At 41.8% G+C, this 25,832-nt stretch overlaps 1 protein-coding gene across 4 annotated transcripts in view; it reads left to right on the forward strand.

The window, feature by feature from the left end:
• Positions 1-486: 486 nt before the first annotated feature.
• NCOA7 (nuclear receptor coactivator 7) overlaps positions 487-25,832 on the forward strand; it is a 189,988-nt gene continuing 164,642 nt past the window's right edge. Inside the window, exon 1 of one of the 4 annotated variants that reach the window (XM_064290501.1) lies at positions 487-747. The gene's annotated coding sequence lies outside the window, so the exon portion shown is untranslated. The remainder of the gene's footprint in view (positions 748-25,832) is intronic. The other 3 variants (XM_064290500.1, XM_010594676.3, XM_003404237.4) reach the window with 3 other exon arrangements.

The following is a 25,832-nucleotide window of genomic DNA, read 5'->3' on the forward strand; positions in this document are numbered from 1 at the left end:
GGCCATCAGTAGGTGATGCGGCCCAGGGCTAGGTAAGCCGACCGTTCTTGGCTCCACAGCCCGGCGTCCGGCCGGGGAGGCAGCAACGCGCGGGCGCTGGGCAGGCGTCACAATGGGCCGAGGCCTGCGAAGGCCGCGCGCGCAAGTCTCCGGGGCGGAGCCGTCGGTCTCGGGCTGCTGGGGTTGAGCAGGGGCGGCTGAGGCTCCAGCAGCCGCAGGTGGAGGGGGTCACCACCTTCCAGCTCGGAAGTCGCTAGGGTGGGGAGGATGCTGCAGCTGCAGCCCAAGCCGCCGAGCCCGGTGCCCGAGCTCCTCGGCCCCCGCCGCTGCGGAGGGGCACAGAGCGCGACGCTGGCCGGGCGGGGCTAGAGGCGGGCGTCTGCAGCGCGTCGCGCCACCCGCAGTTCCCCGCCTTCGGTAGGGTCGTGGAGTCTAACGCTGTCGATGCCCTGACCGCGGGCGCAGCTGCAGGGGTGGCGAAGCGCGGCCCGTGGGGAGAGGCCAGTGGGATCCCGGAGGCTGCTGCAGCAACCAGCTCGGGACTCGGGGCCCCGGGTGCGCGCGCCTTGGCGCGCCTTCCTCCTCCCCTTTCTCCTCGTCGGGGCACGGTCCTCCCTTAGCCCCTCCTTCCACCCACCAGAGAGGATGCGCTCCCCCGCGCCGAGCTGCAGAAGCCACCGCTCCCAGAAATGCGTGCGTTCGATTCCCTTTTCTCGACCCAGAGGAGCTGGCACCTCCGCCCAGTAGGTAGGTGAGGCAGGACCTGCCCTAGCCGCCGCCCGTAGGCTGATGCTGCCGCTGGGGAGAGGCCGGGGGCAGGGGTCAGGACCGGTCAAACTTGCCTCCCGCCAGGGTTTGGTGGAGCGCTCGGAGGTGTGCTAATGGCGCTGGGCGCGCCTCTTGAGCCCCTGTTAACCTGAAAACCGCTTCTGGAGCTCGGGAGGCCGAGCGTTGGTGAAGGAGAACTTGACCCTTCCCCGCCCACCCCCTGGGGGCCAGTGAGGGACGGGCTGCGGGGGGGGGGGCGGGGGGTGGGACAGGATGGCTTGTGGTTTCTTTGGGGAGAGGGCGTGGGATTTTCGGCATCTCAGGTAGAGATATGTCACCGTATTTGTTTAGATGGGTTAGCAGATGCGTTCGTTCTTGCTGTCTTTTTAGCCAACATATGTAGCCACTCAGAGGGTTATTTTAGCGGCATTTAGAAGTCGCTGTGGATTTTTGTTATTTCAAAGCTGGCTGAATGATTTATGTAAAATCGATGGCTCAGTTCCTAACAGTCAGTATTTTAGGGTTCGTTAGACAAGGTCCCTCTAGAAGTCAAATTATTCAGGAGATAAATCAGGCTGGGGTACTCTTGTGCTGCCCACTTAGGAGCCTCTTGCTTACGTGAAGGGATGCGTTTAGTGGCAAGTTTGATACAGGTGCCGGGAGTTGAGAATCTGCTGGAAGGATGCGCTGGGCCAGCCAGCAGTCGGCAGTCTTGTGCTCAGCCTAACTTCCAATTCGGTGTCAAGGTTTGTTATTTTTTGAGAAACTGTCATGTATTTTTTTTTCTTCCACAGTTGTGCAGTTCGTATATGAGGGTTTTTGAAAAAATTATTTCCTCTCAGGCTCTCATTTTTTGATCTTATATTAAAACAACAAGGTTTATTAGAGTTTTGGAAAATGGATAATTGTAAGCTCAATTTTACATTAATGTATTAAGGTTTAGAGTTTTAGAAAATGAGTTATTGTAAACTCCAAGCAGTTAGAGCCTTCCTTTTGTTCCTCCTGTAATCCTCTGAGTCTGATGCATGGTAGGTGCTCATTAGTGATTTGTTGAATAAATGAGTGGTGTTTTAAGCTTTATCTTAAGATGGCAATTTAGAAATAATTTTTTTTTCTGTTCTTTGGACGCTGAAGTTTCACTAGATTTTTTAAAAATTGCTTTTTTTGTATGAAAAGGCAAATTCGGTTATCTTAACATTTAAATTTGAATTTTGACATTTTTAGGAACGTAAGCACTTCCGTAATGTATTATTAAATGAGGTAATTGTCTCCAGCTCCTAATATAAATTAATTTCATGTCTAAGCTTGTGAATTTTCTAGGCTTATTGGTAATCAATCCTATTTAATTAAACCCTCAAACACAATAAAAAAAAAAACTGCTATTCACGTTTTGAGAAAAATTCTAAGTTACTCCAGAGGTAGCAATGATATGGTTAATAATAATAATAAGTGACATTTTAACTTGCTTTAGAGTTGAGTTGTTGTGGTTTGATCTAATTGCAGTGTATTTTATTACAAGTAACGGTAAAAATAAAACATTTAGAAGTGCTCCTAAGTTCTAAAGGATTCAAAATATATGGTATAGATACAAATTTTAATTGTATGGGTTTTTATCGGTATATAAGCATATCAGTTTCCAAGTTTGACACCCAGGGTGGTTGTGAAGTGAGGGGCTTGGAAGATAATACCTTTCAATTTAAAAATTTTATGATATCTTACAAAAAAAAAATCAAGGTTAACTGCATCACATTTCATTTCGCTTTATTTTTGCGTTATGATATTGCCTGTTGTGTTTTTGTTTCCTGTAATGTAAGTTTTATGCATTAGTAGTTCTTTTTAATCTCTTGAACAAAATTATCTGCTAGTGCTCCAGTGATTTAGTTCTCTTTTTTTGATTATTTTAATACCTCTTCGCCATCCTTACTACATATTACACATCAAATCAAATCAAACCAAACCCATTGCTTTTGAGTCAGTGCCAACTCATAATAACCCTGTAGGACAGGGTAGAACTGCCACATACAGTTCCCAAGGCTATAAATCTTTACTGAAGGAGACTGCCACATCTTTCTCCTGAGGAGTGGCTGATGGCCTTGAACCACTGACCTTTCAGTTAGTATCCACGCACTTAACCATTGGGCCACCAGGGTTTCCAACACCTCTTAAATTTGTGATTAAGGGTATTAAGCAATTAATGTACATTGCTCTTCCTTGATCACTTTAAACTTTTCAGGAGAGTCCTTCCGGATGGTAGCAGTAAATTCTTTTGGCTTTCTTGCAGATAGTAAACACTAATTTGTTCATTTGACAAATAGGAGTTGGTGCTGGCACTCTCGGCCTTGGAATCACAAACAGGAAGGAGCTGGCTCCGAATCTCGGAATGGAAGAAGCATTTTTCTTATGTGTGCCCTGCATCCAAATGCATAATGCTTCGTTGATCTGGTTGACTCACTTCCTGGGTCCTGCCTTCTGAACCCCCAGCTCCCCACTTCCATAAGAACACTGGAATGCAGTTCTAAGATCTAATTTACTCTGTCTTGTCTTTCTGTGCCTTTCCCAAGGTTTTCGTGCACAGACCTCTCCTTGCCTTGCTAAATGTTGTTTGCCATCCTTTTCTAATTCTAGCCCATAATTTTCTTTTTTTCTGTTTACATCCAATAGAATCCTCTCAGTTCACATAAGCTGGAACCAAAATTGTAAATTTTTGTAGCCTTGGATTTCAAATATAGTGAACTGGTGGTTGAAAAATAATTGTGTACTAATCTCCCTTCGGAAACCCTGGTGGCGTAGTGGTTAAGTGCTATGGCTGCTAACCAAAGGGACGGCAGTTCGAATCCGCCAGGCGCTCCTTGGAAACTCTATGGGGCACTTCTACACTGTCCTATAGGGTCGCTATGAGTTGAAATCAACTCGACTGCATGGGGTTTTGGGGTAATCTCTCTCCGGAGTACCATTGTTTTTGCACTTGCTGGAGAATATGAATTGTCTGTTCGAAGATTTTATCAGAAGCTCAGTTGAAATATTTCCAGGGGGTTGGTCAAACAAAGGCCTTGATGTCTACCCATTTCCCTCCAATACTAGGTGTTAGACCAGGAGTCTGTCCAGATCCTCAGAAACCATGTACTTGGGTTGTCTTGTTTGCATCTTTGACAGCCCTTCCCACAAATTATGTTCTTACTAAGGGATTCTATTAATAAAGACAGTCACTAGAAACCTGCTGCTTTAGGAATGTGGTTAAGACCATGGCCTTTTCTACAGCTTGTATCTGAAGACCCAAGCAAGAAATTCCATTCAGCTCTAAATGCTGAAATAAAGCTTTGTACTGATTATATTTCCTTTTCTGCTTTGGCAACTAGGAAACACAGAGGAAAATTTGCAGCTCGATTTTCATAACCACGTAAAAACCTATGACCTAATATCAAATGTACTAACTTTCTCTCTGGTTGTTAGCGTCTTTTCTACCTGGTTTTTCTAAATCCTGATTTTTATGTACTCATATTTACCTGGGCAAGCCCTGGTGGCGTAGTGGTTAAGTGCTACAGCTGCTAGCCAAAGGGTCGGCAGTTCGAATCCACCAGACGCTCCTTGAAAGCTCCATGGGGCAGTTCTCCTCTGTCCTATAGCGTCGCTATGAGGTGGAATCGACTCGACGGCACTGGGTTTGGTTTTTGGTTTGGTATATTTACCTGGAAACCGTGGTGGCATAATGGTTAAAGCTACGGCTACTAACCAAAAGGTTGGCGGTTCGAATCCACCAGGCATTCCTTGGAAACCCTATAGGACGGTTCTGAGTCAGAATCAACTCGATAGCAGTGGGTTTTTTGGTATATTTACCTATTTTATTGTATTTATTAATTTAAGCTAAATCATATGTTTTGTGGGATGAGGCAAAATATAAAACAAATTAAATCATTGTAGAATTGGTCTCTGGGCACACATCAAGTTTTTGATTGTTAAGTTTAATTGGTTACAATAAATATGTTTTTAACAAGTATTGCAAGTTTAGGATTTTTGAGCCTATATAGCCAAATGGAAAACAATGTAACATAGTTGTGCAAAATTAAATTCCACTTTTAACTATTAAGTTTATGTGCATTTATCACTAATTCGAAGTTGGTAAAGCCATTCAATTTAAATTAACAGTTATTTCTGGAGTACTTGACTTACATGTGCTATTAGACTGAACAGGAGATTTCGTGTAAAAATTTGTCAGAAAATGTGGGGATGGTGCAGGTGCGGGGTGTGTTTTGTTCTGTTCTACATAGTGTTGCTATGAGTTGCAACTGACTCAATGGTACCTAACAACAAGCCAGAGGGCTAGCCTACACTAGCCTGAGGCTGCAGATATGCCTATAGATTTGTCTGATTCATATTTGTTTTGCTAATCAGATACAGATTTCTTCTCTGAGTCTGTTCTATTTATCATTACAATTAAAAGCTTGAACTTCCTCCATTAATTGACAAGACTCTTTATTATGGTATCCTGACAACTAACTGTGCTGTAGACTGAATTTAGCCAGGTAAATTGTTATTTATATCTACATGATGCCAAATTAAGTCTGATTGGTTTATCACCTGGGTCCTTCTAAAGTGTCAGTTATTGGTGCAGTGCAGGAGCCTTTGGGGCAAAAATGATCGGAATTCAAAAGCATAACTTGAAACATCGGAGGGCATTTGGAGAGAAACTTGGGCATGCTTTTTCATAGAGCCATCTCACTCTGATAACTTCCAAATTTTTATTATTTTTATATTTAGAATAGGTAATACCCCTCGCTTGGTTCAAAAGGTATGTCAGTATCAGTGAAACGACTGCCTGACATCCTCATTCCCCAGTCACCTGCTTCCCCTACCCGTAGGCAACCAGTGCTGGTCAGTTTCCTGAGAATCTCACAATTAGATTTTATGCATATCCAAGCAAATATGAATATACAGTCTGCTCAGTTTTATTTCCTAACCATTTCTGATTCACTCCTCCCCATTCTCACTGCCATTGACCTTGAGTGGCTCCTTGATGTTATGAGCTGTTGCCTGAATTTTGCGTTCCTTTAATCAGCCCTTCACAGTTCAGTCAGTCTTACTTCTCCGCTTCCCGCCTCAAACGTTCCGAAGAATTTCCATAACACGTAGGAAAAGTTCATGCATCTTACTTAACCTGATCTGTTGGGCCCCGGGGGAGTTCCTCTCTTGCCCCTCCCTGCCATACATGATGGTTAACTTTTTTTTTCCCCCCAATCATGGACCTTTTAAAAAACCTGATGAAAATTCATGGTCTCATTCCACACCATACACACTAGTTTTTCTTACATGCCCTTGCTTATGGACCCCACTTTAAGAACCTCTGCTTTAATAATGTAAAACTGATTGTCACTTCCTGTGCATGCATAACATATGGTCGTTCTTCTCCATGTTACTTCTACTTGAAACACTCTGTCCTCCTGTTTTCATTAGGAGACTACACCTGGTTCTGATGTCTTTTCTTCCAATGAGCCTTTTTTGGTAGGGATTCCATAAACTACTCATGGAGCCTTCTAGATGTAATTTTGTGTTCCAAGTAGGCGTCTTTGTGGGGAAGAGAAATGTCTCATTATAAATAGCAAAATTGGCTTTCTAGTAAAAATTGTTTATGATTTTGGACAGCATGCTAAGGTTGGTCCCCCCCCCCCAAAAAAAGCCCAAAGTTGAACCTTTTAACTATTCATTCCACTTCTCCACCCTGCCTCTACTTCAGTAATCTACATGTTCATATTATTTTTTTTTTAGTAGCCTTGGTATTACTAGTTCTCTACTGAACATTGTATTAGCACTCATTACAAATAGCTCTCGTATTTATTATGACCCTCACCTGAGAGAGTTCACCTCCAGGTTTTTTTCTGAAGTTGGTACGTAAAGGAGCTAAAGCCTCCATAAAGAGTGCCACTGAAGTTTAGGGCCACCACCATCTGTCAGTTTTTTGTACAGTGGTGGCTTGCATGTTGTTTTAATGCTGGAAGCTGTGCCATTGTATTTCAAATACCAACAGGGTCACCCATGGTGAATTGGTTTTAGTGGAACTTCCAGACTCATACAAACTAGGAAGAAAGGCCTGGAGATCTACTTCTGAAAATTAGCCAATGAAAACCATATGGATCAGAACAAAACATTGTCCAGATGGACCCAAAACATGCCAGTGATCATGAAGATGGCGCGGGACTGAGTGACCTTTCATTCTGTTATATGCATAGGGTCGCCACGAGTCAGAGCTGACTCGATGGTAACTGGCAACAGCAACAAACTTTAGGGATTTAATAGGAGAAAAGATTACTCTTAAGAAATTAAAATCTATCAGTTCAGATCTATCATCTGTCAACCTTGATAGGTGGCATTAATCACCTGGAGAAGGTGGCCTGCTCTAAGAAGTGATTCTGAAGTATGTGAATGAGATATTTTTAATTTCCAAGCAAAGTTATCAAGAAGATGTTCTAGGTGCTGAGTTTTATTGCAAAGTACTTGGCATGAGGTAATTTGTTTTTGATGACTGATTAACAGAGGACTCAGAGAGTAAGAATTTAATAGCATTTGTTCAGCGCTGTTCACATTAAACACCCTGATTGGTACATTATTCTGATCACTAACCAGGTATGCCATGTAGAAGGGGAATAATTGATGAGATGATTCAAGATCTTTCATTTTCATTTTCTAATTCTGACCTCACTAAGCCAACATCAGATTTACCGATATGTTTCCCTAGATATGGTGATAATAGGAGTTGAGCATGCCCTGAGTAGCAGTCCCTGGGTGGCACAAACAGTTTGCACTTGACAATTAACCTAAAGGAGACCTGGTGGCGCAGTGGTTAACAGCTTGGTTGCTGACCAGAAGGTTGGCAGTTAAAATCTACCAGCTGCTCCTTGGAAACCCTATGGGGCAGTTCTACTCTGTCCTATAGAGTCACTGAGTCAGAATCGACTCAGTGGCAACAGGTTATTTACTTGTTTATTTTTTAATTAACCTAAAAGTTGGTGGTTCAAACCCGTTCAGCGGCACTGTGGAAGAAAGGCCTGGTGATCTGCTTCTGTAAAGATTGCAGTGAAGAAAATCCTATGGGGCAATTTTACTCTGTAACACATGGGGTCAGCATGAGTTGGAATCAACTTGATGGCAATGGATTTTGAGTAGCTGTGGTGAGTATTCTAGCCATTGGATAAGTATAGCTCTTGCTGTACAGTATAAAACACAATTTCGGGCTATTAGTCAGTCTCTTGAGAGGTCCTGCTCAGGTCCTGCTGTTTCAGGTGTTTACCGCTGAGCCCTGAGCCCTAGGTCCCAGTAATTCTCCCAGAGCACTGCCTACCTGTAAGGTCTCATGGAAACAGCTGGTTAGCTCCCCTCTTTGAAATCTCAAATCACTGTACCTTTCAAAATAATTTCAATTTAACATTCCCCAATTCTGTTTAAAAAGTATTATAGTAAGGTATTAAAAAAAAAAAAAAGCTACTGTTGAGTCATTCCCAACTCATGCTAACCCCATGCATGTCAGAGTAGAACTGTGCACCGTAGGATTTTCAGTGTCTGATTTTTCAGAAGTGGATGACCAGGCTCTCTTCTGAGGTGCTTCTGAGTAGACTCAAATCTTCAACCTTTCGGTTAGCAGCAAGGGCATTAACCATTTGCAGTACCCAGGAACTCCATCGTAAGGAATCTGAATAGAAAATTCGCAAAATAGAAGCTACAAATGGCCAAGACATGAAAAAATATTCAATTTGATTCCATCAAAGACATGCAGATTAATATTAGATTAAAAAACTCAGTAACAGTGCTGGCGTGGGTGAAGTTGGGTCATATTTTTCACAAATGTTGAGAGAGTACCTTGGTACACCTTATAGGGAGAGCAAATTTAGCTCATTGAATCACTTGACATCAGCGATTCTATTCTGAGTAAATCATAAGGAAATAATTAGAGATGGAGTTGAAGGTCAGACATAAGCACATATCTCTGAGAGGCAGGCGGTATGGTAGAGAGATTAAGAGCAGAGATGCTGAAACCAGTTGTCTAGCTTCGAATTCTGTTCCATTGTTGGCCAGCTCTTTGAACTTGGGCAAGGTAATTTCTCTGTCCCTTGTTTTTCCTCATCTGTAGTATTTACCCTCTACATTTCCCTCAGAATTAGGTAAGTAATTATAGAGCACTTGCAACTCTGTCTGTTACAGAGTAAGAAACTATGTGTTAGTTACGGTCATGGTTATTACTGTGAAATCTTGAAAAAAAATCCACAGTGGAGTTATTTCTTTTTTTTTTTTTTAATAATTTTTATTGAGCTTTAAGTGAACGTTTACAAATCATCAGTCTGTCACATATAAGCTTATAAACGCCTTACTCCATACTCCCACTTACTCTCCCTCTAATGAGTCAGCCCGCTCCCTCCTTCCAGTCTCTCCTTTCGTGACAATTTTGCCAGTTTCTAACCCTCTCTATCCTCCTATCTCCCCTCCAGACAGGAGATGCCAACACAGTCTCAAATGTCCACCTGATGCAAGTAGCTCACTCATTGTCAGCATCTCTCTCCAACCCATTGTCCAGTCCCTTCCATGTCTGATGAGTTGTCTTTGGGAATGTACAGTGGGGTTATTTCTTAAATGAGGTTGTTGTTAGGTGCCGTTAAGTTGGTTCCGACTAATAGGGACCCTGTGTACCACAGAATGAAATACTGGCAGGTCCTTGCACTATCCTTACAATCGTTGTTATGCTTGAGCCCATTGTTGCCACTGCTGTGTCAATCCATCTTATTGAGGGTCTTTCTCTTTTCCGCTGACCCTGTACTTTACCAAGCATGATGTCCTTCCCCAGGAACTAATCCCTCCTGACAACATGTCCAAAGTATGCAAGATGCAGTCTCGCCATCCTTCTAAGGAGCATTCTGGTTTTACTTCTTCCAAGACATTTGTTTGTTCTTTTGGCACTCCGTGCTGTATTCAGTGTTCTTCGCCAACACTACAATTCAAAAGTGTCAGTTCTTCGGTCTTCCTTATTCATTGTCCGGCTTTCACATGCCTATGATGCGATTGAAAATACCATGGCTTGGGTCAGGTGCACCCTAGTCTTCGAGGTGACATATGTCCCATGTCATTAAATATTGTTCAAAGCCATGATTTCAGTGGCTAAATATTTTGTCATATATATGTTTTGTTGTGGGTGCTGTAGGTTCTGTCTCCTGGTGATCCCATGTGAAAGAATAGAACTTGCCCCTTAGAGCTTTTCTGGCTATAATCTTTACACATTTTTACGGGAGCAGATCTCCGGGCCTTTCTCCTGTGGAGTGGCTGGGTGGGTTTGAACTACCAACCTTTCAGTTAGCAGCCAAGCGCTTAGCCATTTTCACAACCAAGCCTGCTTATATCTGTATATCTTAAATGATAGAAAAACCCTGTGGGGCAGTTCTATGTCTAATGACATGGGACATATTCACGACAGTTGAGTTAAACACCAAATTATTTGCACACACAAAAAAAATCCTCATTTGATTTTAAAACACATCTGCATAGAAGAAATGACAGGAAACTGACAAAATGTTAGTGCTTTTTTTCCCCGTTGGTGGAATCATAGGTGATTTTTATTTTCTTTTTTCACAGTTTTATTGTCTATATGCATTATAGTGATATATTACATGGTAGAAATTATTAAAATTAATGTATCATAGTGCAGTGTGATTGACTACTTTTGTGTGTGGCTACTCCTACCCAGGTGATTGGGTGGGACTGCGTGATAAGGTAATTATGGCCCACCAAGAGGGTTGGTCAGTTTTGCCTTAAAAGAGCCTGTTCCAAAGCAGAAAGGAGGATTCTACCGCCACCAAGGAAGAACAGTGAGTGTGTCCTTTGGACCTGGGATCCCTGTGCTGAGAAGCTCCTGGAAGCAGGAGACCAAGAGACAAGAGGCTGTAACCCTGAAGACGGTGAGAAGCAGTGGCAGGAGAGACCTGGCAACAGGAGACAGCACGGTGGGCTTCTGGGCCCATGGAGTGAGAAAGCTGAGTGCCTTTGGGCAGCGGCTGAGGGCCAGGGAGAGGCGTGCCTGTGAGTATGGTTGGGAAGAGGTTGTCCTGATTGAAGAACTGTATCCTGAGTGTTCCTGAGCCTGAATTGTAACTGTTACTTCCCTAATAAAGCCGGTACTTGTGAGTATGATCTGTGAGTTCTGTGTGGCCATTGCAATGAATTATTGAACCCAGCAGAGAAGTAAAGAATTCTGTGTAAGGGACAGTTGGTATCAGAATTAGTAAAGATGGCAAAGAGAGGAAGCTTGCCTGGTCTCCATGTCATGGGAGTCAGCTTTGTGCTGTTGATCCTGGTTCATCTTCCTTCCCCCTTGTGGGGTTGGAGGAGGTCAGACACTGCCCCATGCTGTTTTTACACATAGGATTGTTGTATTCTTAACTTTTCTTTACCAAATGCATATTCATTTTGACATATTGTACTTCCTCTTCCTTCTCTCAAAGCTACTAGTATTTCACTTCCTGGACATCTTCACCCACATGGCCATCTGCTTGGTATTTTGTTGCATTTAGCTACCTTGTTTTGGTATAGATCAGCCCCAAGGCGAGTTTTTCAAGAATAAGTAGACCAAGTGAAATGATTTATGAGATTTTTGTGATGGTGAGTTTTTCTTGGAAGTTTAAGCAGAATGGTCTTAGGTGCAGATGGCGCTGTACTCCTTCCACATTTCACATACTCAGCCTCATTTCCCACTCTGTCCCTGTTGGGCTTGGTGCTCCAGTAGGGTCAGAATCCTCAGTTCTCAAGCTTTTTGCTGCCCTCCCTATCTGGAATTTCCTTACACATTTCTCCTACAGTCAGTCTTCTGCCCCGACTTGATGCTTATTTCCGCGAACACTTTCTAAGCCATCTACTCTACGCTGATTTCCGTTCTTTTGATACTTAAATGTTTTTTTTTCCTTTATTTATTTTTTTGATTTTATTTTGTTGTTGTGAGAATTACCTCCTGGGCACAGATGTTAATTGTATGAGTTTTCTGTTCTAATACTCAAAATAATATTTACCGGTTCTCTTAATTACATACCCACGTTTCCTTTAAATTACAAGAGAAAGTGGCAGAATAGATATGGTGGGAAAGTAATAAAAGTTTTTGGAGCAGCCATAGCGTATAAAATAACTTTAAGTTATGTCAAAGTCTGTAGTGAATATAGGAAGCCCTGGTGGTGTAGTGTTAAGAGCATGGCTGCTAACCAAAAGGTTGGCAGTTCAAATCAACCAGCCACTCCTTGGAAACCCTGTGGGGCAATCTACTCTGTCCTGTAGGGTCACTGTGAGTCGGATTCGATTTGATGGCAATGGGTTTAGTTTTGGTTTTAATCTTTATGGAAGCAGACTGCCATATCTTTCTCCTACAGAGCGGTAGTGGGTTCAGACTGTCAACCTTTTGGTTAGCAGCAGAGTACTTAACCACCGCTCACCAGGGCTACATTAAACCTCCATAACCCAGTGCCGTGGAGTCCATTCCAACTATCATAGCAACCCTATAGGTGTGCAAATTGGTTATGGGGTAAATGACAACTGGAAAAAAAGGACACTTCCTTGACTTTTTGTGTTAATTTGCTACTTTTGTCTCTGGGCTTTGATACCACAGGTCTAGGTTAAATTGTTTATGTGTATATTTGTAATATATCATATATAGTAATATGTACTACTGTATGTGGTTTTGAGCTGGGTAAAAAATCCACAAAGTAATGTGTGGATCAGGATATTTTTAAGGTCTTTTTGTTGTTGTGATAATGCTGTATAACCGCCTCGAAATCTCAATGATTTAGAACCATAGATATTTATTTCATGTTCATGGATCTGCAGGTTGGCTGTGGTTTGGCTGAGCTCAGCAGGGCTGGACTAGACTCCAGAGTTGAGATGGGGGTTCAGATGTCTTCTGTGTGTCTTTATCCTGGGATCTAAGTTGAAGAAAGAAAAGCGGCTACTTGGAGCGTACTGTTCTCATGGTGGAGAGCAGAAACTTGCCAGGTCTTGTACATAAAGCCTCAAGCTGAAATAGGTACATGGTTAATCCTCATCATCCACTGGTCAAAACAAGTCACAGGGCCAAGAAGCCTAAGTCAGTGGGTGGACACATGTATTCTGCGTACTGGTGTGAAGTATCGCAAAATCAGATAGCAAACAGAGTGGATGTATAATTCTCCTACAGAGAGGGGAGGGAGTGTGAGTAATTGAGGAAAATAACCCAGTTTGCTAGAGGGCCATTTTTCTTTCAAATTCTACAAGAACTTTTATATCAAGCAACTCAATAAACCTTCAAAGGAAAAGGTGCTTAAACCATAGACTTTCTTTACCCAGGCTCCTGGAAAATTATAGTTGAATACCATGTAATTTTTTCCCAAGAAGAAGTCATTGTACTTCACGATGCTGATTCAGCTTCATGTTGAGCAGATTTCCTGCCTCTTAAACGCGTTTTATTATGCCTTGTACATGAACGCAAGTTAGTTTATTTGCCCCATTTTAGACTACTAATCAAAGCACTGCATGCCTAGTTCTATCTTTACTTAAGACACCTGAGAGAACCTGGTCGTCTTGCTGGCCTCTTGAATATGCTCTGGTAGAGTGCATTTTCATTAAGGATAAACTGTTTCTGGTTGGTAGATATGAGTGTTATTCGTGTAGCACTATTGAAATATAACCAAAAATAGTTGTTTTGGGGAATGCCCTACTTCTAACACGTTTCCTAACAACCATGGCCCATGTGACCTGGTCCTCTTCTTACTTCCCATTAGCACTTCCTCTGTGCAATATACATTTTATTTGGCATTAATTTTATCATACCATTTTTTTCTGATTGTTTTGCTAAAGTAAATCTTATCTCCTGTGTCAGAAATTGAAGTTTCCTTAGGGCATATTTAGTCCTTTATATATTCATAGGTTTTAGGTAACGGTACAGCAGTAGGCATAAAATAGGTTCTTAGTAAATGCTTTCTGAATTGAAGAGGATTGCTCATAAATATGTTACAAAGCCCTATTTATGTGCAAGTGTGATTTGCTTATTGCTACACATATTTTCCATGTAAATAAATCTGCTGAAAGCACATTCAAACCCAGTGCCATCGAGTTGATTCCAACTCATAGTGACCCTATAGGATAGAGTAGAATTGCCCCATAGAGTTTCCAAAGAGTGCCTGGCCAAGGAACTGCCGACCCTTTGGTTAGCAGCCGTAGCACTTAACCCCTGCGCCACCAGGATTTCCACATTAAACAGTCATAATTACATACATTTTAATAAGTACGAGTGTATGCCAGTGTATTCTAGAGGTGCATTCAATTGCAGATGTCAACCATGGAGAACAAAGAAGCATATGGCTCTTTTCTTAGGGAAATGGCAATTTACCTAGTAGAGCATACTTTGTGTCTCTTATTGATAAAGTCTCAAATGACAATCAAAATTACTTCTCGAAAACTAGTGTTTGGAGCTCTTGCACTGTGTGTTTTGAAAGGTATTCTGTTTCTTTTTTTATTTTTTAATTGTGCTTTAGTTTAAAGTTTACAGCTAAAGTTAATTTCTCATATAAAAATTTATGCACACATTGTTACCTGACCCTAGTTGCAATCCCTATAATGTGACAGCACACTCCCCCTTTCTGCCCTGGTTTTCCCATGCTGATTCCACCAGCTCCTATCCCTTTCTGCCTTCTCATCCGCCTCTGGACAGGAGCTGTGCATTTAGTCTCATTTATCTACTTGAGCTAAGAACACATTCTTCACAAGAATTATTTTGTATTTTATAGTCCAGTCTGATCTTTGTCTACAGAGTTGGCTTCAGGAATGGCTTTAGTTCTGGGTTAACAGATACTCCAGAGGCCCTGTCTTCTGGGGTTCCTCTAGTCTCAGTCAGACCATTAAGACTGGTCTTTTTATGTGAATTTTAATTCTGCACCACACTTGTCTCCTGCTCCATCAGGGATTCTCTGTTGTGTTCCCTGTCAGGGCTGTCATTGGTGGTAACTGGGCACCATCTAGTTCTTATGGTCTCAGGCTGATGGAGACTCTGGTTTATGTGGCCCTTTTATCTCTTGGGCTAATATTTTCCTTGTGTCTTTGGTGTTCTTCATTCTCCATTGCTCCATGTGGGTTGGGACCAATTGATGCATCTCAGATGGCTGCTTGCAAGCTTTTAAGACCCCAAACGCCACTCACCAAAGTGGGATGCAGAACATTTTCTTAATAAACTTTGTTATACTAGTTGGCCTAGATACCCTCCCAAACCGTGGTCCCCATCTGTTTCTTTTTAACACCTTTTATCAATCAAAGAGTGGATGGTTTTTACCCTAATTCAAATCCATCAAATAGATACCTCCCACCAAATAATTACAATAATAAGTAGTAGTAGTAACCATTGCTCATACTTATTCTGTCCTGGAATTGAAGGACCAGGAAGCAGACAGTGAGCATGAGGGCATTTTCTGTGAGTGCAGGGAGCTGGCACAGAGGTTCACTCTGCACCTAGTCTCTGAAAGGCCTTGGGGAATGAGTGTGAGTTCAGTTCCAGCAGAGAGACTCCAGAAGAGTGTGGAGCTAATTTCTTTTGAGCCCAGATGAGAAGATGTCTGCAAAAAAAGTCAAACAGGCCAGAGATTGTATGATTTTAGGAATGGATCTATCTAATAATATCATTAAAATGCATTGAGGGAAATTTTTCTTCCCAGGTCTTCTGTTTCTTTACTGATGACACTTGAACCCCATCTCCTTTAGATTAGAGATCATCTCAAGTGGCCCCCTAGTGCTGGATCAATAGGAGGAGGTGTCTCCAGAAACCTCCAAAAAACAAAAGCAAAAACCAAACCCATTGCTGTGGGGTCGCTTCCACTGATAGCGACCGACCTCTTAGGACAGAGTAGAACTGCCCACAGCGTTTCCAAGGAGCTGCTGATTAATTTGAACTGCCAACCTTTTGGCTAGCAGCTGAGCTCTTAACCACTCTGCCACTAGAAACCTCAGGCATCGGATTTTTCCTAGCTCTTGAGAGGGACAGATGTATGCAGCAGGTAGTCATTCCGTAGGGACTGATGATGAGAAAGAGGAAGTTTTCTCTTATGATAGGGAATTGAGGTCAGCAGAGAAGATTCTGTTCTGCTTTCACTGCCTCCAGTAACTGTGTGACTTTCTGCAGATTTTCTCCCCTTGAATCTGACTTTATTGTATAGGTAGAAGACTGTTCAACACTGACTTCTTACATCCTTATGAGTATTAATGAAAGAACACATGCAATAAGTTTGAAGCTTTTAGTAGAATTGTTATAGAATGGTCATAATTTTCAGTTTAAAAAGGACCTGTGATTTTAGTCCCGGGGCAGGGGCGAGGGGAGAAGAAGCATGTATTACCTTTGTAATGTAAAGTTATTATAAATAAATGCTTTTTTTTTAAGATCAAAACTTCATTTTTCTGATGTTCAGTATTTACTAATTCAGCTTTCCATGGGGGAATGAAATTAGTAGGAGATTACATTTCAAAACAAACAAAGTTTGCCAACTGGTAAGGTAGATATTTCTGGCATATTCAAAGATGTATGGTTACTTCTTAAAACTTAAGGGGTAAGGTTCATGTAATTGAGTAAGTTAAGGGAAAGTACTTTCCTGAGAGTCATGTGGAGTAAATTCCGTCTTGTATAACTGACTGCTGTTTGCAGTTCTCCTCTGTCCTATAGGGTCACTATAAGTTGGAATCAAATCAACGGCAACGGGTTTGGTTTTTGGTTTAATGATTAATCTTAATACCCTAAAGAATAATTGGTGAGAAAGCTGGCGTTTGCCCTTTTGTTCTTTCTAGCTCTAGATAAATCCAGGAAGAACCAGGCAGTTGAAGTAGAAATTCTGTGTAGCAATAACCAAAACCAAACCCACTGCCGTTGAGTTGATTCTGACTTATAGCAAAGAGTAGAACTGCCCCATAGGGTTTCCAGGGAGCAGCTGGTAGATCAAACCGCTGACCTTTTGGTTAGCAGCTGAGCGCTTTAACCGCTGTGGCACCAGGGCTCCTAACCTAGCATGAGAGGCTGTTATTAGTGATTCTGACTTTGGGATCAGACGGAGGTGATCGTTCTGGCTCTAACTTTTATGGCTGTTTTACCTTGAATAAGTTTTTTAACCTTTCTAAACTTCAGATTCTTTATCCATAAGGGATGGAGAGTATTAACCTCCTCATACTGTCATGAGAATTAAATTAAACTCTGTGTAACAGCACCAAACAGAAAATTTGGCACATAAGGTAAATGTTCAATGAATGTTTAACTGTTGCTGCTTGCTATCAGCTTTATATTCTCCAGCTCTCTCTAGTTTCAGTTAGTTTATTATGTTTTTTTTGTTTGTGGCCAATTTGAATCTAGTTCAACATAGGTGTAATTTTCATGAATAATCAAACATCTGGTTGGTGGCTTAGTGGTATTTTGAATCTACCAGCCACTCCTTAGAACCCTGTGGGGCAGTTCTGCTCTGTCCTGCATGGTCACTATGAGTTGGAGTTGACCCCACGGCAGTGGGTGGGGGTGATGATGGTGTTCAAGGTAGGTGTAATTTTCATGAACACTTGAACGGTTGAGTTCACTGGAATCTCAGATGATAGAATTTTCTATTCTACAGAGCACCAGACTGTAGGATAACCTTTAGACACATTTAATTTCTACAGCAGCCATTTGACAGATAAGAAAACTGAGACGTACAGAAATTGAATAACTTGTCCAAGGCTACATATCTTGTAAGTACTGGAATCTGGATTTAAAACAGGCCTGTCCTGTTCTAAAAGTGCTTCTCTGCTTTTGTAACATAAGTTGTAAGTGCTATTCAGGGAAAGCACAGAGCGGAATGAAAACAGAGTTCCTCAAGAGTGTAGTGTTTATAAAGTCTCAGCTTTGAAGGAATTTTTAAAATTAATTTTTTTATTTAAAAAGATTAAAAATATCAGTTTACCTGTAGAGCTTGACTCTTCTTTATAATAGTGGTTTTTTAGTGGCTGCAGTAAACCCCTGCTCCTAGGAGGGGCATTTTGGTTGGCACAGTTATGTTGGAGCCCTGGTGGTGCAGTGGTTAAGAGTTCACGTGCTAACCAGAAGGTTGGCAGTTGGGTTCCACCAGCTGATCCTTTCAAACTCCGTGGGGCAATTCTACTCTGTCCTGTAGGGCCGCTGTGAGCCAGAATCGACTCAACGGCAATGGGTTTTGGTTTACTGGCATTAGTTGGGGGAAGCAGAGGTACCAAATGTCCTGCACAGAGTGGCAGACCTAGGCAAGGAAGAATTATCCCTTATCTCTCAGTGATTTTCATGTTTTCTGTGGGAAGTACATGAATATTTACTGGGATAGTCTAAAGAAAAGAAGGTTAGTTCCAGCTTACCATGTACAGAAACATCTGTTTGGTTGTTATTTATAGCACTAGTTTTTTTTCTAGTGTTCACGCTCTACCTCCCACTAACCCTGCTCCCTGCTCCGCCTCTTTCCGATACTTTCTTGAAGTAAAATGGTTTCTGATCTTACTTCTCTTATACCTAAACTTGTCCTATATAAGTAGGTACAGGCGTCTAGGTATTTCATAATGCCTTCTAATGAACTCAGGCCTGAGGATTTACATATTGAAATAAACTAAAACCAACCCTGTTGTTGTTGAGTCAATACTGACTCATGGTGATATCAGGTGTGTAGGAGTCAAATTGCATTGTATAAGATCTTCAAGACTGTGACCCTTTGAAAACAGATCGCCAGACCTTTCTTCTGAGGCATCCCTGGGTGGATTTGAACAGCCAAGCTTTCGGTCAATAGTCAAGTGCATAACCGTTTGTGCCACCCAGGGACTCCTGCATATTGAAATACCTGGTACAAATTCCCTTTGGGTGTTTTGTTGCTTTTTAAAAATTAAGTGTATAAGTAAATTATACTACTTATGAATTTCATTTCAATATAAAAGGCATATCATGAAATATTTACATATTAGATAAAGACTGCTGGGTTTGATACGGTGGGGATTCCAAATGTCCTGCAGTGAGCAGGACGGTCCTAGGCAATGAAGAATTGTCCCTTATCTCTCAGGAATTTTCTTATCTTCTGTAGGAACTCTGTGAATATTTACTGGGATGGTCTAAAGAAAAGAATCTTAGCTCCAATTTACCATTACAGAAACATCTGTTTGGTTGTTATTTATAGCACTAGTTTTTATTCTAGTGTTCATGGTCTACCTCCCACTAGCCCTGCCCCTTCCCTCCGCCTCCACCTCAGTTCTTTCACTTTCCTGTGCTCAGCTTGTGCTCAAATACTGGAGATCAGGAAGCCACCCTTTCTATCTGGAGGCAGCTCTTTGCATCTGTCTATAAGGTAAAACCAAAAAAAAAAAAACCAAACCCACCGGCCATTGAGTCGATTCTGACTCATTGTGTCTGTAAGGTAGCGCTGCCTTATATTGAGCCTCTTTCCATCCATATCTGTTGCCTGATCTTAGGTGGACCCCTTGTAGGTTGTAAATATACCCCTTAGAAAGCTTAAATCTTCTGCAGGATAAAGATCCTTCAGATATTAGAAAATAGCTATTATTTCATTCCAAGCCTTCTCTCCAGACTAAACTTGACCAGCTCCTTTGACTAATATTCTTAAAGTAATAGTTTTATGTCATTTAACCATTCTGGTTGCTCAAATTTCCCTATATTTCTCCTATAGTGTGAGGCTCAGAGCTGATATATTCGGTTCTTAAAGAGGGTGGGACAGACCATCATATTCTGGGTTGATTGTATTAGTGTTTTTTTTTTTGGAGGGGGGGATGGTTGAGGCATCAGAATCACATCACTGGATAGATGGCTTTCACTGTCATTTAAATCCACAAATCATATTCATTTTTGTTACCACTAAGCCCTACCTCTCCCATTCCTTAGCACCTCATCCAGGTGGAGAACCTGAGAGTCATGTGGAATAAATTCCATCTTACAGTAATTGACTGCTTTCTGCAGACAGCTGAAGACTTATCTGCATCCTGATGCTGTTCTCCAGGATGTCCCCCCCGACCCAAATTCTGATAAAGATGTCGCTGTATTTTCATTCAAGTCAGTGATAAGTTTATTGATGAGGACTAGGTCTAAGAATACCACATTAAGCTATTAATATTCTCCTTCCAGGGTTGATGTCAGTCAGTCAGCACATACTCTTTGGCACAGTGGTTCAATGATTTCCTGTATCATAAAAACATCCACCCACATGCAGCCTACCTTTCTCCATCTTATTCATAAGCAGATCAAGAGATCCCTATCAAATGCTTTTAAAGTGCAGATACACTGTTTTCTTCATTTTCCTAATCCACTAGAATAGTAGCCATGTCAAAAAGGAAAATTGGGTCAGTGTAATTTGATTAAATGCTGCGTTGGTGGTTGAGTTGTAGAATTCTTGCCTTCCACGCAGGAAACCTGGGTTCAGTTGCAGGCCAGTGCTCTTCACATACAGCCACCACCTGTCAGTAGAGGCTTGTGTATGGCTGTAGGCTTGTGTATGGCTGTTACACTGAACAGGTCTTAGCAGAGCTTACAGACTAAGTCAGACTAAGAGGAAAGGCCTGGGGATCTACTTTGAAAAATCAGCCAATGTAAAGCCTGTGGATCACAATGATCTGGTCTGTATTCACTCATCAGGATGGTACAGGATCGGGCAGCATTTTGTTCTGGTGTGCATGGGGTCTCCACGAGTTGGGGGCCGACTTGATGGCAACGAACAGCAACAACAATAACAACGATTTGATTAAGCCACCATTCATTGAACTTCCTCCTCACCAAAAGCCCTGCACTCCAAACCGTGCATGAGTACTCGTAATTCCATGAGCACTCCACATTTCCTCATGACAGCTTGCACATCCTCATTATGCCTGATGAGCCCAACTTCTTCTGCACTCACCATCCAGAGAATCCTGCTCCTCCTTCAAAGCCCACCTCTGACATCACCTGTGAAGTTTTCTTGACACTTCTTTCCTTCCTGCAGAGTCAGCTGCTCCCACCTCTATGCTCTGCAATTCTTTGTACCCACCAGTATCGGAACACTAGCCCTGTCTCATTTTACCAACTAATGAACTTCAGTTGCCTGTTCTGCCTGAGCTTCCTGGCAGATGAGTGCTGTTTTCATCTTTTGTATTTCCAGCAGGGTACTTGGTCCATGATAGATGCTCCAAAAAGAGGTTGACTCTTTTATTGTTGTTCTGCTGAATGGTTTGTTCTCCGTGAACATTCTGGATCTCCAGGTCCACTGCTTCCTCCTTTAGGTTCTTGCCAACCTGTCTTTAATTTTCATTTCCAGAGTTCTGCCTGGGATCCATGTGATGTTCTCTAATGTGTAGTTTCACACAATCCCCTTTCTTTTTTAAAAATTAAAATAATATTTCCCTGTTTGGCTTCTGGCACTTCCCAAATCTTCAGCAGTTTTTGACCCTACCAGTGATCTATGAGAAATCTCATTTGCACTTTCTCTTTATAAGAGGGCACTTACAAAATGATCCATCTGGCCCAGAGAAGAGCCCTCGTTTAGACTATCTAGGAGCCCTGGTAGCGCAGTGATTAAACCTCTTGGCTGCTAACCAAAAGTTTGGTGGTTCTAACCCATGAACCGTTTTATGGGAAAAAAGTGTTGAAGTCTGCTTCTGTAAGATTTACAGCCTTGGAAAGAAACCATATGGGGCAGTTATGTTCTGTGGGAACAACTCAATGGCAGTGGGTTTGGTTTTGGTTTTGGTAGGAGCTCTAATGTAATCTCTTCATTCATCTTAGGTAAGAGAGCACTGAAACCCATATTTGTTTAATTCTTTTCAGATAAATTTCAGTTCCTTAGGCAGAAAATAGGAGTCCCTGGGTGGCACAAATGGTTAAGTCCTCAACTACTAGCCGAAAGGTTGGTGGTTCGAACCCTCCCAGCGGTGCCTCAGAAGACAGGCCTGATGCTCTGTTCCTAAAGGTCATGGCTTTGAAAATCCTATGAAACAGTTCTACTCTGTACACATGGGCTCACCATGATTCAGAATCAACTTGATGGCAACTAACAACAACAGCAGCAACTAACAGCAACAGCAGGCAGAGACTGTGGAATAAGAGTTGAAGAGTTCACTGTTTATTTTGCCATCCATTGATTCTATACCATTTTCCCAAGTAGCAGACTTCTGGATCATTCTTGATCAGTTCCTTGATTCAGGCATAACTTTTTTGCTCTTTGTTGCCATTAAATTTTATTTATTTATGTTTGTACTTGTTTTTGTGACACACATTTGTTTACTTGAGGGCTTTGTCTCCTTGATGCTCCCCGTACATGCTTTTGGCACACTTTGGTATCTGTTTCTGTGTCCTTCTTTTCAGGTTTTTTGCTAAAGAGGGTATTCAAATTTCTAACCTTGGTTAACACTGAAATTTGAATAAAACCAAAAACCAAACCCAGTGCCATCGAGTCGATTCTGACTCATAGCGACCCTATGGGACAGAGTAGAACTGCCCCATAGAGTTTCCAAGGAGCGCCTGGCGGATTCAAACTGCCAGTCCTTTGGTTAGCAGCCGTAGCACTTAACCACTACGCCACCAGGGTTTCCTGAAATTTGAATAGTCTTCCTTTATTTAGCTGAACATTTGGCCTTGAGAGAGACTAAACATCTGTCCTATGTCAGTATAAGTATTTTCTAGGAGAAAATATCCACGTAGAAAGGTACATTTTGGTCTGTTCCTTTAAGAAGCCAAACTCAGTGTGAGCAAGCCTCAAAGTGAGATTCTGTTATTATTTCATTTGTGTATTAGGAAATATGTTGTTGGAAAAACAGTTGATGGACATCATGGGTACACTGGTGTTTTTCTAGTCCTGACTGGTTAAGGAATGTACAAGAAACTGTGGTGTGTTAGATGTGAATCCAGAAAACCACTCTGTGCTGTGTAGGTAGGCCCACACTAGTTGGATATACTTAAGAGTCTCTGCTAGCTCTGTTCTTAAATTCGGAGTGGTGCCATGGAACCACTCAAACAGGGAACAGTTTGCTGGTAATACAGAAAATACTTTGTCTTCAACAGAGCTCTTACGAGGTAAGGATTTTGCATGTGCCATTTTTATTTGAATAATGAAATTTAGTTTTAAGTTGGCTCTCCTGATTTAAGATTGCAAGAGGAAATATTTGGAAGATTCATCTTGTGCTCCCTCATAATTTTTTTTTTTTAGTCTGTCATATAGGGTTGCTATGAGTTGGAATTGATGGCAACGGGGGTTGGGGGGTATACAGTACATGTAAGGATGCTCTTGTAATTCAGTGTTTGGATGAATCTAGAGTTTATTGACGTGAGGAAAAGTCTACATTAAATGAAAGAGGGACTTTTTAGAAGCCCATTATAACTACTTGTAATGGAAAATGTAGTTCCCATTAGAGACTGATTTAAGGAGCTCTGGTTCTTTCTCTGAAATATGAAGGCTGCTGTGTGGTGTTCTGTGTGAATCATTTTATAGCATCTTCTGTTAATCTCCCCTGGTTAATCTATTGGTGTTATGTAGACCTGGAAGGACTGCATCTGTCTTGTTTAAGGAATATATATATTCCCAGAAACTTAAAAGAAACCAAAGATTAGCATGTTTTTATGGTAATAGAATTTATCTAATAGAATATGAGAGAAAAAAAAAGTAAGCCATGCCACTTCTGAACAGACACAGCAGCACCAGATGTCAGTTCTTGGATCATTTCATCTTTTTCTCATGTGCTTATTTTTGTCAATATTTTTCCATTGGAATCAAATATTAGTTTCTGGCTCAGCTTGCAATATAAAAATTTTCCAATTAGATTGTTATGACTTCATTTTTTATTCACGAGGGAAAATCTAATAAACAGGATCATCACATATTTGTGGCATACAGGAGAAGAACTTTAAAATAAACCACCTGGCCTAGGGCAGTGACAGAGAGCCTGGGATTCTAACCCTTTCTGGAGTCTGAGGAAGGTTCGCTTGAGTCTTTCCCCCTGCCCCCACGTAACTCTTAATTTGAGAGGAATCCTTGGATTTATGCCAGTTTGCCTTATAATTGACTTTACCCCCAAGTCTGGATTAAGTTACTTCATTGCCTGGGTTTTATGTAGATTTTCTGCCTAGTTCTGTGCTAGGTATTTGGAGACGTATAAGGAAAATGTGATGCATGGTGGGTTTTGACTTCAAGGAACTTATATTTGTTTGGGGCCTTCAGAAGCTAAGTGGCATTGTTGCACAGTGTATGATGAAGTGCCTCATAGTAAGTGATAAGTGGTGTGTGAAGTAACCTCAGGAGAACAGACAAGCACCCACATGTGGTCAGGCAAGGCTTTAAAACTGGGTGTTGGAGCTTTAGAAACAGGCCCTCGAGCTAGATGTGGTTAGAATGAGGAAAATGACAAGCAAACCTTAAGCTTGGGGAAGGAATAAGGATATAGGTCCAGAGTTCAGGAGGAGTCCCATTGTAGGTTCAGGTCACAATGTGAAACTGAGCTCAAGAGAGTTGGACACTCAGCCATCATCTTTTTTTTTTTTTTTTCTCTCTTTATTTCACCTCCAAAATACTCTTAACTCATTGTGACATGGCTTCCTCCCCTCTCCTCCACAACCCTCCCGCAATGGTCAACTTTATGTGTCTTAACTTGCAGAATCCACTTAAGCGTTGAACGCTTTTGACCAGAGACTACATTTTCTACCTTATTTCCATATGCTTTCAGGTTCCAAAGCGTTGGAGTATAAGCAAAACTGGATTTAAATTCCTGTCCCACCACACCTGGTGCTGTAAGCTCATTTATTCATGCATCCATCCAACTAACATTTGGGAAACTCCTTGCTGTCGAGTTGATTCATATCGACCCTATAGGGAGTATCTGTTACATACTAGGAGCCCCCATGGTGCAGTGGTTAAGAGCAATGGCTGCTAATCAAAAAGTCACCAGTTGAAATCCACCAGCCACTCCTTGGAACCCTATGGGGCAGTTCTCCATCCTCTAGGGTCACTATGAGTTGGAACTGACTCAATGGCAATGGGTTTGTTTTGTTTTGAGCCTCAGTTTAATGAAAATAAGAACACCTAACTCATAATGTGGTTGTAAGAATTAAAAGAGATAACATATGAGAAATATGTTGAAATAAATGACATCGTAGGCAGCCATAAAGGTTAGTTCCCTTTCCCTTCCTGGTATCCACTCTGTCCTTCTTCCTGTGCCCTGAATGTGTCTGCCACACTTCCACACCTTTGTTGAGGTATTCCTTCTCTAGTTAATGTCCTCACTCTCCTCTTTACCTATTGAAATCCTACCTTCCTTGAAAAGTTTACATTATCACCTCAATCGGAATTGAACTTGGAACCTTTTAGATTCTTAGTATTATTCATTGGATGGCTTCAAGTTACTACCCTACACATTCACCCTTTGCACACATCTTATTTTCCCTGAGTAGATGGTAAACTCCTTGAAGGATAAACAAATAATTTCTTTTATAATCATCAACACAAAGCTGATTCCTATGAGGCGAGGTTAAAGATGCCCCAAATGCCCAAATTTTCTAAGCTGCTCTACCACTCCATCATCTCTAAGATGAACTACTACTTTTCCCCTCAGCACTCTCCCTCCAGTCTTTAAGTTCGCTAATTTGCTGCAACGTCTTACTTAACTCAAGAACCAAACCGTATAAAGGAAATGGCTCATGAGGTTGAGGAGGCTGGCAAGACCCAAATTCATGGGTCAGGCATAGGCTTCTCCCTGGCCCTCAGTCTCTGCCCAAAGGCACTCACCTTTCTCCCTTTGTGGACCAGGAAGCCCACTGTACCATCTCCTGAGGGTCTCTTCTGCTGGCTTCTGCCGGTTTCTCTTCTGGTCTCTTCTTCCTTGGTGGTGTTGGCTCTCCTTTTTCCCATCTCTGGGGTGGCTCATTTCAAGCCCAGCAGGATAGCAAAACTGACCAGTCCCCTTAGTGGGCCACAATTACCCTGTCACACAGTCCTACCCAATCACCTGGGTAGGAATTACAAGACCATGGCTAGAAAAGCCACACAAAAAGCAATCCATTACACTGCAAGGGATGAGCCCATGTCAGGAATGGAGAAGTA

The sequence above is a fragment of the Loxodonta africana genome, chromosome 1, assembly GCF_030014295.1.
Source record: "Loxodonta africana isolate mLoxAfr1 chromosome 1, mLoxAfr1.hap2, whole genome shotgun sequence".
Classification (NCBI taxonomy): Eukaryota; Metazoa; Chordata; class Mammalia; order Proboscidea; family Elephantidae; genus Loxodonta; species Loxodonta africana.